Below are 13001 nucleotides of genomic sequence, written 5' to 3'. Positions count from 1 at the left end.
AGTAGTCCCTCCTTATTCTCCTCCAAGAAAATTTAACGAGAAAATAATGATGCTTTTATATAGTTTGAATGTTTTTGATCTATCTCTTTTCTTATGCATGAACTGTGGAGTGATTTTAAAAATTAAATTAAATTATTTCTTAGATTTTATTTTCACTTCTGAATTCTCTCCCTCCTGCCTATCTTCCACCAATTGATAGGGCAAGAAATACCATATCCATCATACGTAAGATGTCATGTAAAACATTTCCACATAAGCCATGTTACAAAAGAAAAATAAAGTAACAAAATGAAAGAAAATATGCTTCAATCTACATTCTGGAGATAGATACATTTTTGCTCATGAGTCCTTTAGGATTGTCACGGATAATTGTATTGATCAGAGTATCCATGTCTTTCACAACTTACTGTCATTACAATACTGTTGTTACTGCCTACAATGTTTTCTAGTTCTGCTCACTGTACTTTGCAATAGCTCACATAAATCTTCCTGGGTTTTCCTGAAATCATCTACTTTGTCAATTCTGACAGCACAATAGCATTCCATCACAATCATCTGCTGTAAGTTGTTAAATCATTCCCCAGTTGATGGGCATCTCCTCAATTTCCAATTCTTTGCCACCACAAAAAAGGGTTGCCACAAATATTTTTGTACATGTGGGTCCTTTTCCCTTTTCTTTGAAATCTTTGGGGTAGTAGTGGTGTTGTTGGGTCAAAGGGTATACGTAGTTTTATAACCCTTTGGGTATACTTCCAAATTGTTCTCCAAAATGATTGAATTTGTTTACAGCTTTAGCAATGGTGCATTAGTGTACTTATTTTTTTTCACAACCCCTCCAGAATTTGTCATTTTACTGTTCTGTCATCATAGCCAGTCTGATGAATATAAAATGGTATTCACTGGTTTTTGAAATGTACATTTCTTTAATTATTCATGAATTAGAGCATTTTACAAGATTTTACATTTAGCTTCAATTTTTTTTCTTCTGAAAACTTTCATATCCTTTGACCATTTATCAACTAGAGAATGGATCTTTTTTTAATAAATTTAGTTCAGTTATTTATATATTTTTGAGAAATGAAACCTTCATCAGAGAAACTTATTATAAATGTTTTCCCCAATTTACTGCTTTCCTATTAATTTTGGCTGCATTGGTTTTGTTTGTGAAAAATTTTTAAATCTGAACTATGTTTACCCATGTTCTGCCCCACCCCAACCCCATCTGTCTCTATCCCCAGCATTGTATTGAAGACACTTAGTATGAAAGTATATCTTGATTTAATTTTGAAGATTTTATAATGGTGGCCTTGATCTAATCTAGTTGGTATTACTAAACAATAATCCCATGAGCAGATGATGAAGTAGATTGTGTCTCTTCTTTTTGCAACCTAATGGTGGTTATTCTCCTCCTCTGGGGTTAGTGAGAATATCAAAACAATGGTTTCAAGGATGGGAAATGCAAGCTATGTTTGCAGATTTTTTTTTACTTATTTATTTTTTATTGATTGATTTATCTGTTGATTTATTTGTTTATTTTTGTGACTAATGGTTGGATGTGTTTTCAATCATTCTTATAGTACGATAAGAGTCTTTAATGAGAAGAATCTGGTGGGAAAAATCAAGGATACTTTTTAAGACTTTAAGGCATGACATGAATTTCAGGACAAGAGTGGCCATGGAAAGGTAGAAAATATAGCTGTGTTCTGCTCATTGGATCACATAGACCTATTTGTCAAGGGTGGGTGATTTCAATTTTTATCAAATGACTTCCAAATAGAGCTACTATATCCAGACAAAACAGCTAGCATATTTATAGGAATTTAAAATTTGCAAAGTTCTTTACCTTTATAATCTCATTTTATCTTCACAACCTTGTGAGGTAGGTGCTGATAAGTTTTCCCCTGGCCTTTAAAGCTCCAATTTCATGTAATCTTGTTGGTAATATCTCACAGTGATTTCTCACCACAGTTAGGATTTGCGCTACCAAAGTTTTGGATTTCTATCCGATGCTTACCAGGCATGCTGTTCATCAAAAATCACTTATGGCCAGCAAAAAGTACAAATAAATATAAGGCCACTGCTCTGTTTTCTTTCAAAATGCCAGAGATAAAAAAAAGCCAGCTTTCCACCATGCTATTTATTACTAGTATTTCAGTCCAGAAAAGAGAGGCAAAGTGAAACTCAGTTTCAGATTAGGACAAAGGGACAGATGTAAGGGCTGGGAATATGCATGAATTCTAGGAAGAATAGAATGCTTAAGAGACACAGTAAATGGTTTCTATTTGGCTTTGTAGAAATCTGGTTTTGGAATGGCCCTCACATATCCTAGTACAAAAAAAGTAATATGCTTTGCTATTAGGTTATTTAAATTGCTGGCAGAATTTTTCCTTTCCCTTCTTCCATCCACTGCTACTTCCCTCACTTCTCTACCCCTGTACTTTTGCCATTGCCTGGCAAAGATAACAGAAACTGACAACTTCATTTCTCAATCCTGGCTTCTAAATAGGGTGATTATTTTTGACAGTCACTCTTGCTCTTTTTTCTCTGAAGTGTTTATTCCTTGAATGCCCACTTTTAAATCTTACATTTGTTACTCTCTAAAGCAGCAGCCTTGTTTTTAGGTGGGTTTTTTTTCTCTTGTGCATGTTTAAAGGATTGAGTGAGAGTCACAGTCCAAATTGTTTAAAACTACTTTTTCATGAATACATTCAGCTCCTTCAGAAATGTAAACAATACTCTAAGAGCAACCATGTAGAGTTCTGCACTCTGAACTATTCCAGGTCATTAAAAAAACAGTCAAGATACCCTTTTTTCTGAGAATGAAAAAAGAAGGAAGAGTTCTAAGTATTATGCATAAGTCCAAAAGTAAGTTACAAACACTCCATCTCTTTTGTGTGTTTATGTATATTTATTGAAATATGAAATGAACAATGTGAAATAATCATCCTGACTTAGTTAAGCTAAGATGCTAAAAAAAAAAACAATTGAAAAGGAGACACCCTAAGTTATCAATTTCTATAAGTCCTACTGGTCTCTGCCATGTTTGTAGCTGGTAGAGAAGAGCAGATTTGGAAAGTTTAGAATTATATAGGCATAAAATTATGGATCTTGAATGGATTTTTTTAGTTGGTTAGTTGTGTCTGACTCTTTGTGACCCTATTTGTCCTTTTCTTAGCAAATATATTGGAATGGTTTGCCATTTCCTTCTCCAATTAATTTTACAGATGAGGAAACTCAGGCACATAGAGTTAAGTGACTTGCCCAGGGTCACATAGTTAGTAAGTGTCTGAGGCCAGATTTGAACTTATAAAGATGAGTCTTCTTGATTCCAAACCCAGTACTCTAATCAGTCTGCTACCTAGCTATCTGTAAGGGACCCTAGAGACCTGATCCAATCTCATCATTTTACTACTATAAAAAGAGGGACCAGAGGATTTAATAACTTTCTCAGGATAGAATAAACAAAAAAATCCAAAATGAAATAACTATTGGTTAGTATCATATCCAGATTTATACCCTAGATCTCACTTCCCTGGAAATTTTTATCTTTTATACACATTGTATTATATTTTTCAGTTTAGCTCACTTTTCCAAAATAAAAGGGAATCATCAAAATTATCTTCTATCTCTAACTTTTCTTTGCTGGGAATTAGGAAGATACTAGCAAGAGAGTACTAAAGATGGAAATTCAAGTAGCATTAAAGTGATGGATGGTTCAGTGGAAGTACTATATAGCTAATTCAAAGCATTTCATTCTAAGGGTGTAAGTCCTATGAAAGTAGAAAGTATGTGAATGCTTTGGGAAAATTGAGGGTGAATTAAATATCAGAGACCATCTGAAGTCAAACTATAAAGACCCTCTCCAAGTTTTACATCAAAATTTGATTGCATCTTGGTTTAAAGCAGCCTCAAGGCCACATGTGGCCTTCTAGGTCGTTGGGTGTGGTCTTTTTTTACAGAACAAATCCTTTTATTAAGGGAGTTTGTTCTGAAAAGTTTGGATTCAGTCAAAGGGCCACACTTGAGGATCTAGAGGGCCACATGTGGCCTGGAGGCTGCAGGTTCCCCACCCCTGGTTTAAAGGAATATTCCTGTTTCTGTGTATATCTCAAAGAGGGATATTTGGGTTTAATAGTCAAATCTACCCTGTCCCCTTTTAAAACTAACTTTCAATTGGTAGCATAGAGATAAAAAGTTATTCTTCATTTTGAAAAATATGTATTAAAAAGAATGCTTTTTTGACTGGGACTGATCATGTTCTTTTATTTGCAGTAAAGAGAGGGAAGACTCGGGAATAGGAGAGTTAGTCAACATCTATATCAAGTCATCTCCAATTAGATGTTCCCTGCAATTTGTGCTCTCTGACTGCTAACTGGAACCTGTCTCAAGCTTAGCTTTACCACCCTGTTGCAGGTACAACTGTACCACAGGCCATTTACCACATGTCCACTCAGCTAAGCAGATCATGGCTACTGTTCAATAAACAATCTTACCTCCCACAGTTTGCCAATCTTATTAGAATCTGAAAGACTTAATACTAATAAACAGTTATTTGTGATTGAGAAGAGCATATGAACAATGACCCATTGGTATTTTTAAGTGCTTTGCTTTTTTCATCATAACCAAAAAAAAATTTATTTTATTTTGTTTGTTGAAGAGATAAATCTATTGTAGCAGGAGTAAGTCAGGAAGGGATGGGGAGAAGGCAACTATTAAAGAGCCAATCCCTCAATCAGTAATCTATAACAGAAGGAAAATTACCACAAGTTTTACTCTCCATTTATTCTAAGCATTGAAATACTTCTGATTTCAAAAGTTCCCCAATTTATCGGTGTTTTGCATTCCCTGAACAAAAGAGTTGCTATGGCTGTGTGTGTGTGCATATCTGTTTACACACACACACACACACACACACACACACACACACACACACACACGCACTAACCTACTGGCCAATACTTCTCTTGATGAACCACTCTGAACTTAGCTTGGTTTGTCCTTGGACAAGAGTCATACAGCCCATCACCAATATCATAATCTTTAGGAAAATTTCCATAGGATCTAGAGACAGCTAAATGTTATCCATGCTGATTTTTAATAAAAGAGACAGTAATATACAGATTAAACAATAGGTTGGCAAGTTTGACTTTGAATCTGGAAAACATACTAGTTTGAAATATTAAAAGCATGGTTTGTGAGGACAGAAAAAAGGAAACAGTAATTCTGGTATCGAGGTTATATCAAACTGATCTTATTTTTTTTTCTGAAAGGAGAAGGGAAAGGAACAAGTGTTTATTGAACACCCGCAATGTACCAGACACTGAACTAAGGTTAAATTAATTGATCCATATAACAACTTTGTGAGCTAGTTGCTATTATTATTCCCATTTTATAGTTGAGGAAACTGAGGAAGAGAGAGATTAAGTGATTTGTCTAGCCTTACATAGCTAGTAAGTATCTGATACCAAATTTGAACTCAGGTCTTCTTGACTTTAGGTCCAGAGGTCTATCAACAGCTTTTGGAGAATAATAAATTCATAGTCCTGGAATTGGAAGGAACATTAGAGGTCAAATCTCTCATATTACAAATAAGGAAATTGAAGCCTAGAGAGGCAAAGGATCATGGCCATAGTCACACAGGCTGCAGGCAGCAGAGTCAGGACATAAGCTCATTTCATTTGATTCCAAAGTTAGCACATTTTTACAATATTGTCTACTGAATTACAAGAATGTCAGCAATAAATTTGCCATAATCTCCCATGATCTTTTGGTGGGGTAGATGATAGTGTAGTTAGGTTAATTCAGAACTTATGGAATCACCTAGTGGAGCACCCCCAGGAAATCTATCTATAGTATTTTTAAAATTATTAGCATAATTTAAAAATTATTAGCATTTAAAAACTGTTAGCATTTTAAAAATCTTTAAGAATAATTAGGTGTTAGTAACTGCTCAAAAACAGTTGAGCCCACTGCCTACATGGGGTGTTAAATGTATCAAAATATCTTCAAATCAGTTGCTGGTGAGTCTTCAGAAAAGCCATATTTACATTCTGATGGCAGCCAGTTACAAAACTCAACTTTTTGTTTTTTAAATAAAAATTTATTGTTCCTTTCCTGACAGGTCAGAGCTTAATTTGAAATTTAAAAACACTAACTAAATATTTTAGCCTTTGGCTAGTAAATTCTGCTTGCTCATCATTGTGCTTTTTGTTTACATTTGTTATGAAAACAGGCTCTACTCTTGCCAGAGGTCCTTAACCATTGGAGGTTCAATGTTTATTAAAGTTGCAAATGGCATGCAACAGGGAAGTATATTGAACACTCTGGAAGACAGAATCAGGATCCTAATAGATGCCCACACGCTAGATAAATCAACGAAATCTAATACAATGAAAGCTAATAGGGGTAAATGTAGCAGCCACCAATTGGCTTTTTAAAAAAATCAATTGTACAAGTAAACAATGGAGCAGAAATGGCCATGCCACAGTTCATATGACAAAGAGCTTAGTGTTCCGATGGGTTATAACCTCAATAAGAATCAACAATATGACACAACAGTCCTGCCAAAATGCAAAACTAGACAAACAAAATACAGTTTAATTCAATTTTAGTTTCCATTAATAGAAATATAGTGTATAGAATGAGGGTAGTAATAATTTGCCTTGGTCAGAACATGTGGAAAATTATGTTCTTTTCTCTGCACCACCCATAAGGAAGGAAACTGATTAATTAAAGCTATTTAAACTACAAATTCTTTGTCTTGGAATGTTGGCAGTTTCCTCTTATTGGAAGCCTAAGAAGAGGTTGGATCACTTATTAAGGATTCTTCAGAGGAGATTTCATGTTCAGTTATGGGTTGGATTATAAAGCCTTTGAAGTAACTTTGAATTTACAGATTTTACATCAGAAAATAACACCCCATTGGGGCAGCTAGGTGCCACAGTGGATAGAGCACTGATCCTGATGTCAGGAGGACCTGAGTTCAAATCCGGCCTCAAACCAAACACTTGACACTTACCAGCTGTGTGACACTGGGCAAGTTACTTAAGCTCAATTGCCAAAAAAAAAAAAAAAAGAAAAGAAAAGGAAAAAAAGAAAGAATAACACCCCAGCCAAAAAAAAGGTGGGGAGGGTTGGAGAGGAAGAGACAGATATTTTGGAAAATGAGAGATTCTCCACAGAATCATATTCCAAGGGCCATGTTTCTGCTAGTAAGTTCAAGAAAGTTGATATACCATTTTTGAATGCTACTTAGGTCTTGATTGTAGTACTTCAAAACATCGAAGATCTCTAATGTTGTGGGTATTGACATTTCCTCTTACAAAGCAGACCACAACCTCATGGTATTTTTAACAGATATACTCTCAGAGTTGCTATGGCTAAAGAGCTCTCATACTGTGGCAAAACTTAGATTATATGCACATAATCTATCACCAGATTTTTATTTTCTTACCTTCCTGTAAGACTTTCCAGAAGTTAGATTGTCTCATTGGTATGGCCATCAAAAATACAGGCTTACTTCCATGCTATGGAGAGACATCAGAATAGGGTTTTAGTGAATGACATTGCTCAGAGATATAGAGTGAATGTTCTATTGTCTATGATTGATGGTCAAACATTGGAGGTATCAGCATACATTTAAAAAATGTCTACCCTCTTCCAACCCAACTTTTCCCCATTCCTTCCCAACGGGAAATCTATGCTATTGTTGGGCTAAAAGACAGAACATTCTCATTCCTAACTCTAACTTTAATTCATATTCTTTCCTCTGCCTGGAATGACCTCTCCCTTTCTTCCTATCCTTCTGAGTCAAGTTCAACTCCCAGACTCCTTACCCCCAGAAGCTTTTCTCAACTACTACAATTTGTATTGACGTCTTTCTCTGAAGTTTTAGAACACTTTTTTTATTCACATCACACAATTTGGCACTAGATTATATACTTTTTTAATCATTTTTTTAATGTTTTCCCATAAGTTAACCATTTCTTCTTACCCAGCTTTGATGCTTCTTAAAGCCAGAAGTCATATCCTACTTTATTATTTTCTCTATAAGGCAGCTAGATAGCATAGTGGATAGAGCACTGGACCTGGAGTAAGAATGTTCAGATCAAGCCTCGGACAATCAATCACAAGCTGTCTGACCTGCGGTAGGTCATTTAAAATCTCTTTTACTCAGTTTTCTTATCTGTCAAATAGGGATAGATAGTAAGATCACCTACCTCCCAGAATTCTTGTGAGGATAAAATGAGATAAAATTTGTAAAGCACTTTGTAAGCCTTAAAACCTCCTAAAAAATGTCATTATTATTGTTGTTGTTGTCACCACAATGCATAATAATGATGGAAACCTAGTAGATGCTAAATTTAGAAAAAGAAAACAAAACTAAAATGTTTGAGGCTCAATAAAAATTCCAGCACAGTATCCATTACTTCTTACTACTTGCTGTTTAATATCTATTGCATAATATTTGTTTTTTTAAATGTTTTTGTTTTTCTTTTTTCAGGAGGAAGAAGATGAGGGAAAGAAAATAAATGTTTGTTAATTGAAAACAATAAAATTCAATTTAATATGTATGCATATATGTATATAAAATAAGTGACTATTTGTGAAGAAAATTAATTTTCTTCCACATGTAATCTTTTTCAATATACTCACAGCTCAGTTCCATAAGATTTTATTCATCCTGACCACTGGTTCAGAATTGCAGAAGACTATTGGAATAAGAACTATGTAGTCAAAATGTGCAATGAGTGACGTACTATACACAAATGAGAAATACAATCACAATTTTCTTGGCCAAATAATACTGTGCTACTTTGATAGATCTGTGATCTGTAAGATACTTGATCATAGGACAAACGCAAGCAATAACATCTCTTCAGTCAACAAAAAGATTTTGGCCAAATCCTTTTTTAATCCTCTATAAAGTTTCTATCTATTATAGAATAGACCTTCCTCTGGGTCTCTCAATATTTCATTCATGTTAGAGCACCTCTATAGCTTACCCACATCATGTCATATCATATCACATCATATAATATTATATAAGTATAAACATAATATAATTATTAATATGGATAAAACAACATCTGTAATAATGGATCCTCACCACTTCAGGCCCAATGCTCTAGACAATGTACCATCTAGCTGCCCCAAGAGAGACTGTACTTAGTCAGTAACCATGAAACCTCAATCTTAAGACTAGAGTTATATATCAGAGTGGATTAATCCTACACAGACATGGAACATTGCTTGTGAAGTCCAGCTGGGACAATAATTTTCCAAGTAGAAAAGAAAAAGGGAGCAAGAGGGCTATAAATATGATCTGAAGCATCACTTCTTACATATTCTCTACAAATTTAGGAAAGGTGGTCTTGAAATTATAGCTCTTAAATCTTTCATTATTCTTAAATACTTTCTCCCTTTGTAGAAATGATGATGATGATGATGATTATAGCTACCGTTTATCTAGCACCTACTATGTTTCAAGCATTGAGATAAGAATTTTACAATTTTTTTTGTTTTATTTGATTCCTTCTCCAAACCTGGTATAGGTACATTCAGTCATTCAGTCATGTCCAATTCTCCATGACCCTGTAGACCGTAGCACACTAATACTGTTTGCAGGGTTTTCTTAGTAAGGCTACTGGAATGGTTTACCATTTCCTCCACCAATAGATTAAGATAGAGGTAAAGTGACACAGCTAGTAAATGTCTGAGGCAAGACTTGAATTTAGGTCTTTCTGACTTCTAGGTCCAGCTCTCTGTTCATTGTGCCACCTAGCTGTCACAGAGCTTTTACTTCAATCTGAGAGGGTTTAGGAATTCAGGTTTGCCTCCAAACTGTAATGTGGCAATGGAATGAGATATTAATGGGGATTAGTTTTGTACAGATCAGAAAGGTCCTTGGCCTTGGTTTTGATCTGAGAATGTTATTTGTGATGTTTCTTATAAAATAAAACTAGCTATTATTAAATGAAAATTTATGGGTTCACTATTAAGATTGACATGAGAACCTGAAAGACACAGAAGAATTTTTAGGAAAAGTAAAACTCATGCCAATGTACGTGTGAAAAGCATTATAAATGGAGGAAAAAGATAAATTACATGAATAAACTTATGTATACATATGTGCATATATTTTGTATGTACATGCCCATGTATATTCTGCATGTGCATATATACACATGTGTGTATATGTATATATGTATGTATACAATGACCAACCACCAAAAGCTTATTTAAAGTGAAGTTTAACCTTGTGACTCCCATAACTGGACATTGCTCACTGATTGGCTATCAACAGAATTTTAGCAAAAAGTGTTGGAAGTTAACCTCCATGTATGGGGGCTAAGTGTCAGTAAGTGTAGCAGAAGGGACATGAAGGAAAAAAGACAAGAAGTCACACTAGGGCAATCACAGAATGGAAGAAGTGTCAGGAGCTTCAGGGGGCCCCCCCTGGCTAGGGAAATTTGACAGGATAGAATTATGGGTGCTTATGTTCACATATTATCGCTCACCTGCCAAAAAGAAAAGACCACGTATAAACAATGGAATAACACACGAGCAGAAGAAAGAATGGAAAGAGAAACTAAGTGAGTTTGTGGGAGGTGCTTAAGTACATGTAACCTTCCTGTTACTGTCTAAAACTGCTTGTAGAATTATTAACCTGCTCTATTGGTAGGTTATACATTAAGTGGCAAATAAATATGTGCCTTATAGAGCTTCTCATTTAGCTTTATTCTGAGCTGATAGTCAAGGCATGGTATTTGGACAAATCATAACTCAATTTTCATTTCTTCAAAGAAGGATCCATGGGTAAAATGGCCAGTTCACTGTCATTGCTGCAGAGAAGAGTGTTTTATACTTAGCTCATGCCACAAAAGCACAATTGGAGAGAAAATAGATCCTCAAAAAGGGGTCCAAGGGATAGACAGTTATTTAGTTTTGCTACTGTTAAAAAGATCTTTCCTTTTTTTCCCCTTTCTTTAGTACTAGATTTGCTGGAGTAATATCAAGAAAAAGCCTCTTACAAAATATCAGAGAGGAGGGCCTTTAATGAATAGTGGGATGTCTTAATAAAATTCAAAGCAATACAGCCTTGCTATTCATTGGATATCCACCAGGGAGGCAGGTATCCTACCCTTTATCTCAATTAAAGATGCTTTATTCCTCAATTCATGCCTTTGAGTTACTTCAGGACTCGACATTGCCAAGGTTGAAAGATTTCAAATACAAGCTAGCTAAATTTGGAAAACCTCAACATCAGCACATCAGTCAACTCATGATGATATTTTTCAGCTATTATAACTAATAATCATCTCCAAAGGAAAAGAGCAGTTGTCTTCTTCTTTTTCGAGAGAATATCCCTACCAGGGAAATCAGAGTTCTTTGAAATATAAAAGGGATATTAGTTGACTGGAAATGTATTTTTAATAGTACAAGAACCCTTGAGGTCATGAGGACTGGTCAAAAGTTATACACATTTTTTAATGAAATAGTCTTGGAAGTTAAGATTTTCTAACTGGAACCTAGGTAACGAAAGCTTCACTTACAGTTTACTTTGTTCCCTGTCATTTAAATGAATTTTGAATATAACACAAGTTTTTTTTTTTTTTGCTTCATTTTATTGTTTGCAGCGTGAACTGTCAAGATAATTATAGTGATTTCCAGAGTCAGGAATGAGATGGAAGAAGGACAATTTGGACGTAAATATAAAAAATTCAAATGACAACAAGATACTGATTAATCATTATGTAGTTTTCATGGTATCAAGGAAGATGAAGGAGAGTCTTAAGTCCCTTATCAAATTGTAAGCTCATTGAGGGCATCTTTGCATAAATCCTAGGACTTACGACAGGGATTTGCAAGGTGCTTTTGGCATAGTAGGCATTCAATAAATATTCTTTGAAGAGCTGATAAGAGCTTGAAATATGAGCATCCCGTTTGCACCCTTCCGGATATATTCCAGCTTGTGCCTCCATAATGAATACTAAGGAAGAGAGCTGAAAGGTTTTCTCAAGGGTTATTCATATTTTTATTTTAAAAGGGAGACATTAAAAATGGCACGTGAACAGAGAATCAAGAAAAAGACACATCAATAATTAACTTATAGTGTCTTAATTTGCAAATAATTCAGTTACATTTACCCAAATATACTCAGAAATTAGATAAGAATGATAGGTTTGAGAGAAAAGACATAACTTTAAAAAAAAAAAAAAGGTGAAAAGACAACCAGTTTCATGTCAACTTTTTTCTGCCTCTGACAGTTATTCACTATGTGTCTACAATTAAGTTACTTCTTGGATCCTCAGTTTCCTTGACTATAAAATGGGGATACATATCAATTGAACTCAGTGATAGGCATCTAGGTGTACAATAGATAGAGCATTGGGCCTAGAGTCAAGAAGACCTGAGTTGAAATCCATCCTTAGACACTTACTAGCAATGTAACATGCAGCGAATCACTTAACCTCCACTGGCATCAGTTTCTTCCATTGTAAAATGGGGATAATAATACTACCTTCCTCACAGGGTTTTTGTGAGGATCAAACGAGATAATATTTGTAAAGTGCTTAGCATAGCTCCTGGTGCTACATAACTACTTGTTCACTTCCCCTATCCATCTCACTGTCTTGTTGTGAAAGTCAAGTAAAATATTCTATATAAAAAGCTAAATTATTTTGATCATCTGTGACACTCTGTCCTGTAGCTAGATTTTGGTCTCAATTTGAATTGGGCAAGTGGTTGATCCAAACTCTATGCCATGTGTATAGGCTGATCCTTGAAATCAGGGGAATGGACAAGATGACTAGAAAACAGAAAATAGAGGGAGGGTGTATGAGAGACTCAGGCATCTCCCCCTCGCCACTGTGAACAGCAGAGAGGGTAAGAAAATCAGCATTTTTCTCTACAAAGCCATTTTTGCTACCTTCTAATTTGCACATCTTAAAACGACAAATTTGTTTTTTCATATCTTACTTATTAGAACACTGACGGAT

Source organism: Vombatus ursinus, unplaced genomic scaffold (genome assembly GCF_900497805.2).
Source record: "Vombatus ursinus unplaced genomic scaffold, bare-nosed wombat genome assembly UNPS02000577.1, whole genome shotgun sequence".
In the NCBI taxonomy this organism is placed as follows: Eukaryota; Metazoa; Chordata; class Mammalia; order Diprotodontia; family Vombatidae; genus Vombatus; species Vombatus ursinus.
Note: the sequence above shows the minus strand (reverse complement) of the source record.